Source organism: Suricata suricatta, chromosome 14 (genome assembly GCF_006229205.1).
Source record: "Suricata suricatta isolate VVHF042 chromosome 14, meerkat_22Aug2017_6uvM2_HiC, whole genome shotgun sequence".
In the NCBI taxonomy this organism is placed as follows: Eukaryota; Metazoa; Chordata; class Mammalia; order Carnivora; family Herpestidae; genus Suricata; species Suricata suricatta.
Genome location: NC_043713.1, coordinates 88,477,195 through 88,484,123, shown reverse-complemented (window position 1 = coordinate 88,484,123; position 6,929 = coordinate 88,477,195).

The following is a 6,929-nucleotide window of genomic DNA, read 5'->3' as shown; positions in this document are numbered from 1 at the left end:
CGCCGCCTCTCAGCGGCGGGGGCGGGGCATGCTAATGTATGCTAATGACCGCCGCCCGCGCTCGCCCCGCCCACCGCCTTAAAGGCTCCGCGTCCTGCGCGGGTACTAGGACCCCAGACGCACCACCGCACGCCGCGCCCGAGCAGCGGACACTGGGGCTGCAGTGCCCGAAAGGAAGGAGATTTGCGAGTGTCCCCAGACGGTCTCGGAGCTGCGGGGGGTGCGCGGGCGGGCGCAAAGTCCGGTGGTCGGGGCCGCCTCTCACTCTTGGGCGCTGCCCGGTCTCCCCGCCTGCCAGCGCGCTCTGCGAACCCCAGCCAGAGCCCGGATTCGTGGTCACGGCCGGGCACCCCAAGCGGCCTCCGCAGCGCGTCCGGCGGACGCCTGGTGGAGCCCTCGAGACGCGAAGGGAAGGGGTGGGGGTGGGGTGGGGGCTGCGAGCGTGGGCGGGGCGGGGGCGCTGTCGGATCGCTAGTCTCCTGGGGTCTGGGCGCAGTTGTGAGTCTGTGGGCTCCGGGTGGGGGAGGCGGATGCTGACGTTTGGCGGAGGTCTGTGTGCGCTGGGCACCGGTTCGGCCTGCCTCATTTGTAATCTCATTGGCTTCTCACAACGTTTTACGAGAGGGGCACTATTATTCCCAGTGTTCAAACGAGGAAACTGAGGCCCAGAGAAACTAAGTACCTTCGGGGTCTTCGGTGGGGAGCGAGGGGCTGCGGGGTTCAGATGCAAACCCCCCCCCCACACACACACCTTGTTAGATTTCTCATCCTGCTGAGTCCACAACTCTATCCAGTCATCTGGAAGAGCTGGTGTTGTCAGTATTGAGGGCCCATTCTATGGAAAGGGAAACTAAGGCCCAGGCATTTCCGCTGGACCCACATACGCGGTCTGGAGGGAGTGGGGAGGGCTGGGTTCCAGGCAGAGCCTCCCCTTCACCATCCTGCCCCAAGCTGTGGCCTTGGTCATGGGATCTCTGTTACCCTTAGAGCTCTGTGGCCCCTTTGGAGCCAGGAGATCCTGCACCTGCTTCAGGAGTCCTTTGTATTGACAAATTGAGCTGCTATGTGGTGAGGCACCCTGGCACCCAGTGACCTCTGAGAGGCACATCCCCAAATTTTGCTCACGTGCATGGGGCACCCTGGTTGTGAGTGGCAGAAACCAGCTTAAACTGCTTCTAGTCAAGGAACGGAAATGTAGATGCTTGTTAGGCTGGGCCGTCCCGGGCCTGCTGAGGTCAGGCGAGTCTGCATCAAGCTGCAGAGGGACTAGGTCGGCAGTTTCTCCCTCCGTCGCCGTGCTGGCTTCATCCTCAGGCAAGATTTCTCCAAATGGCAGCAAAGATGGCGCAGGGCAGCTCCAGCCAACATCCGTGCAGCTTAGCAAGCCCAGCCACAGACTCTTTCTCAAGCCACAGACCCACGGCCACCTTTTATTGGATGATGCAGATTATGTGTCTGTCCTTGAGCCAAGCCTGTGGCTGGGGGATGGAAATGAGCTGATATGCCTGCACAGACTGTAGGAAGCAAGGGGTTCTCTAAAGAAAACGGGAGGTGATGAAGTCAGAGTAAGAGAGATGGATGGCAGGCAGGGCTGGATCCAGGGGCTTGGAAGGGTTGCCAGAGCAATTGACTCTGGGTGCGAGTCCTTCCTGCATTTGAGGGTTTGGAGCAGGGCGCTGTGGGCGGATGAGTCCGAGGACAGTGAGGGGAGGAGGCTGGGACAGCGGCCTCAGCGGCACAAGCCTAAGGCGTGGACAGGCTGTGGTTCTCCTGGGACAGGTCCAGGTGGCTGGGGACCTCAGCAGGCACCAAGGATGCTGGGGGGCGGGGCGTGTCACTTCATGCTGGGGGACCACGGCCCCACTGCTGCTGCTTCTCTCGGAGCCTGCCACTGAATCCTGGGGTTTGAACGTGGCCAGAGTCCAAGCACCGAGAAGAGGCCACTTTTAGCCAACAGGTGGGTGATGTTGGAAAACTGATACCCCATCAAGTGCCAAGGGTGCAGGAAGTGGGGACTCAGGTGCCACGGGGGTGGGGGACGGCTGGTCCAGCCTCCCTGGAAGGCCATCCGGGAGCAGCTATTAAAATTTAAAAAGTACATTTTCCATGGCTAGCATTCTTGGCCTGCCCTAGAAAACACTCCCATCTTTGCACGAGATGATGGAGGCAGGATGCACTCATTTAACATCAGAAGCTGCCTGAACGTCCACCCAGGGCTGGCGGGCTAGAGCAGGGCCACGTCCTGGCCAGTCGTGCCCGCCTTGGCCAGTGACGCGGGCAAGGGCACTGCCCGGCCATCAGTGATCCCCGCAGCGTGGGGTGCTGTGTCCCGCCAGAGAACGGGCACCTCTTCTGAGACTCACAAGGTGCCAGGTAAGTGGGGGTGCCCCGGGCCAACCACACAGGGACACGCCCGCTGGGAGTCAGAGAGGACTAGATCCAGGTGTGCCGGCAGGTGGAGTGGAAAAATGGTGGGAAAAGAAAACAGAAATCAGAAAAAAACCAGGAAACTATATATTTACATTTACCACACGTACACACACCAACACGTGAGTCTGTATCATCTTTCTGAGCCCTTGATCCAGCCATGCCAGCCAGCCATCTTCCTTTTTCTGGTGTCAGAACCCCCAATTTCCTTTAGAAAACCCCCCTTTGTCCCTGTCAGCCCAGCGGTTTGGGATGCTGAAACTATCCCCCCCCCCCCCGCCGCCAATCACTCACTCCCATCTCCTAGTTGGGACCGGCTCTGGCTGGGGGGTGGCCTTGGGACCGTGGCTTGGGCTGGCTAAGCTGGGAAAATGCTGCTTTCCTGTGCCATGTGTGTGCATACATGTAAAAGCAGAGGGAAAGTTCTGGAGGGAGCCAGTGAAGGGCACGGGGCTGATATCAGGCAGCAGGCCTGAGCTCCGCCCATGTTTCCTGGGCGCTCCCTTCGCCACCTGCACCTGCAGCTCCTCGTCCTGGGGCCTCAGGCTGCAGGGCGTGCATTCCGGGGGCCTCGGCTCATGACTGATGGAGTGGAGGTGCTCTGGGCCCTTGGATGTGCGCAGCACCAGCAGGGGACACCGGCCGGCCCCGCCCGGCCCCGCCCCCTGTCCCGCCCACACCCACTGCCTGGGCCGGCTCTCCAGGGTGAGCTTCCTCGTTTGTCGCTGTCACTGGGGCCCGCCGCTGGGGATCTGCTCCCGGGACCCAGGTGCGGCCCAGCGGGCCAATGCCTTCAGCTTCTCAGCCTGCTTTACGTTCCTACCAGACGTGGCTATTTCCAGTTTGCTGGTGTAACTGAAAATCAATAAAAATGAGAGCAAGAGAAGTGCACTCTGTATATTGGGTGCAGAAGGTTGCTTACTCAAATAAGGTCCCTTCTCCAAGACAGGGGGGTCTGGAGGGAGGTGGTGACCTGGACCGGGATCCCCGCCTCCACCCCAGCAGAGCGGTGAGGCCTGGGCTGCATGCCTGAACCCCCACCGTCACGGGGCTGGCGCCCAGGGTGGGGGATGAATCGCGGATCCCAAGTGTGGGACAGTGGCCCAGAGATACCCAGTCCTAATCCCTGGGATCCAAGACGTGTCCCCTCACGTGGTGTAAGGGGCTTTGCCGATATGGTTGAGTTAAAGGTCCTGGGACGGGCTTGTCCTCGCCGGTCAGCGAGGAGCCCGGGGCTGCGGACGTGGTCTCCCTGCTGTGTCCTCAGTGGTCAAGCCCCTGTGTGTCTGTCCTGCGGTGCTCGCCGTGGGGACTCAGTCATACAGGGCAGGTCCACCTGGGTGACCCCGCTTCACCTCGTCAACTGGGTAGACCGCTGCCTCCACACACGGTCACATCCTGTGGTGCTGGGGGTCAGGGCTCCCCCATGAGGGTTTGGGGACACAGTTCAGCCTGGACAGAAGGGGAGTGGTCACAGGGGTAGGGTCCTGACCCGTAAGGCTCACGTGGTGGAGTGGCCATGGGAGGCGGGGTCCCCAGGCCCTACCCCCTCGTGTCCCAGCTCCTCATGCCCGTGCTGGACCTCTCTACGTGCTGGACCCTGCACCTCCATGTCTCCGTGCCCTTCGCTCCCCACCCCTTGCTGGGCTCTCCTTGGAGGGTCCTTGCATCCACCCTGCACGGGAGCAGCTTCCCCCCACTGAAGGGCTGGGTGGAGAACTTGCATCTGCACGGAACCTGGCGTGAGTGTCACCGCAGCACTACCCACAAGGGCCACAGAGTGGGAACACGCAGTGTCCACTGGTCACGGGCAGATGCACAGGAGGGGACGTCCTGACGCACCACAGGCCGGGCGGTGCCTGAGTCTACGCGGAAAGTGTCCACAAGAGGCAGTTCCAGAGACCCAGCGGAGAATGCTAATCTGGGGGGTGGGGGGGAGTGTTCTGGAATCGGACGGTGATGATGGTCACACAAAGTCTAGGAGGTGTGGGTCCGGCTCACTCCTAGGGGAGGAGGCGCCCCAACGTGGGCTCAGGGGCACTCTTCCTCAGCTGGGTCCTCGAGGGGCCAGGCCGGCCGGGGGCAGCCCAAGTCTCGGGTTTCCCCGCTACTGCCCTGTGGTGCGGCCAGCGGTGTCCCAGCGTCTGGGGAAAGGGCTGCTGGAGACCAAACAGTTAGGTCTTTGAAGACGAGGCCATCCTGGCACGTCTGCGTGGTCCCCACGCAGCCACCAGCCCAGGTCTCCCTCAGAGAGCCACCCCGGCACTAAGACCACAGCACCTGGCACAAGGTCAGGCTCCTGTGGTTGGGATGGCCACTGGGCATGGGACCCGCCTCCCACCTCCCTCTGCACACACCCACCCTTCCTACAGGCTGTTCCCTGGATTGCAGTTGGGCCACTTTTCCCACATGGGTAGGGACGGGGCCTCCCACTGCACTGGGGACACAGTCCCAGCTCCTCCCGGGTCTGCAGGTCCTGCCCAGGGCCCCCTCAATCCCACCCTCTCCCCTAACATGAGCTCCCGACCGCCCCCTCCCCTCGGTCACTAAAGCACATTCCTGCCTCAGGACCTTTGCACTGGCAGCCTAGGGCCCCATGGCCCTAGGGTCCCCTGCTTCATTATTTCCTCCAGGTCGCCCAACATCTCCCTACGGATACCCCTGGCTCCACCCTCTCTTCAAAGCACACACCACACTGGCGCCCACGCTGTTTACGGCAGACAGACAGAGCGGGCTGACCACCTGGCAGGCACCGCGAAGGCGGAGAAGCCCAGGACAGCTTCTGGTTTCCTTGACCTTGGGGTGGCTGTCCGGGGGTGGCGCCCAGCCTGCCACATGGATCCCCGCTCCTGCCCCAGGGGTGTGGCCTCGGGGCGGGTGAACTATGGGTTCTCCAAGGCCTGCCTCCCTCGCGCCTCCTCCTGGCAGCGGCACCTGCTTTCCCGTGGGGCTGGCCTGTCCGCCCCCACTGGCTCTGTCCGCTCTCGCCCGGGGACCAAGGGCGCTGCGCGCACTGAAGGCCGTGGCCAGAGCTCGAATCCTGACAGTTGGGAGAAGCCCCACACGGGGCTCGATCCCACGAGCGTGAGATCATGACCTGAGCGGAGGAGGTGGATGCTGAATTGCCTGAGCCACCAGGACGCCTGCACGAGAGCGTATTTAACTGTGGGACCAAATCGTGGGTGGGACAGGAAGAGCCCCTCCCCCGTTCCGGGCAGCAGGTTCAGCGAAGGGCCTTCATCCGGGAACCTGGCGGAACAGGGGAGTGGAGTGGGGGACAGGGTCAGCCCCGGAAGCGGGGCTGGGGGTGGGGGTCGCCCACGCAGGTCACGTGGAGGGACCCGGGGCACAAGAGCCTGCGGGTGGGGCGTGGCCTAGGAAGAATCTCTGAATCGGGCAGGGGTCTCCCCCGAAGCCTGTCCCCTCGCCCAGTACCTGTGGCAGGAAGTGCAGTGTGCGGAGCAAGGGGTCCCTGGCGTCTGTGCAGCCTGAGTGGGCGCCTCCCTGGACCAAGCGGAACCCCTCCCCCACGGGACAGGATGCCGCCCTGCGGGGTCCTCCCCACTTCCCCTGGTGGGACGGTCCCCTAAGCATACGACCATGGCCGTCTGGGGGGGCTCTCTGGGGCTCGGTCTGTGCAAAGCTCTGCCTACCTGCCGTGAGGCCCCCACGTGCCGGGTGGCCCTGCCAGGCGCCCAGATGCCGACAGACACGCAGTGGGACCGCTGGCAGAGCGTCGGCCCTGGATCCCCTCCCCGTCGTGACTGGTTTGTCGCCACCGGCGGCGGCCCTGCCCGAGGCCACGAGGAACACTTAACAGCGATGTTTGCACGTGGAAACTGTAACCACAGACACGGGACAGACCGGAAAAAACTAGGAGCAGCTGCTGGAGGTCCCCTGTGGCCACAGGTGACGCAGTAGGGACAAGGGCATCCGAGACGGCGCCGCCCGTGGAGGGCGCAGAAGGTGGACCAGTTTGGCGGAGAGTTTCTGGAAGGCAGGTGCTCGCGTCAGAGTCAAAGCCTCGACCGCCCTTCCGACGCCAGGGACACACTGTGCGCGTGATGCCTATGTGCGTGCGGCCGCCCGCCACCAGGATCACCAGTTAAGTCAGCGCGCGGTCCAGTGGGGGAGACCAGCGTGGACGGGCACGTCCCTGGAGCCGTGGCAGCGTCTCAAAGGCCGACACAGGATAGGGAGGACAGAGCGTGAGGGAAGATGGCCATGCCCGTGGGACGGAAGCAGGCAAGCGCGTGCGCAAACACAGAATCCGGAGGGACACGTGGTGGTGGCCCGCCTCCCCCAGGCCTGCCCCGCGCAGCTCCGGGGGCCCCGGGGCCACAGATGAGGACAAACCACAGCCTCCTTCCGAGCACCGGTCACAGGCGCGTTGCCCACGGGGGCTCGTGTGGGGCCACAGCTCAGAACGACGCACTGGGAGCCCAGTGACACATGGTGAAACAAACTCACAGGCCAAACAAGGAAGAAACTGCCCCACAGTC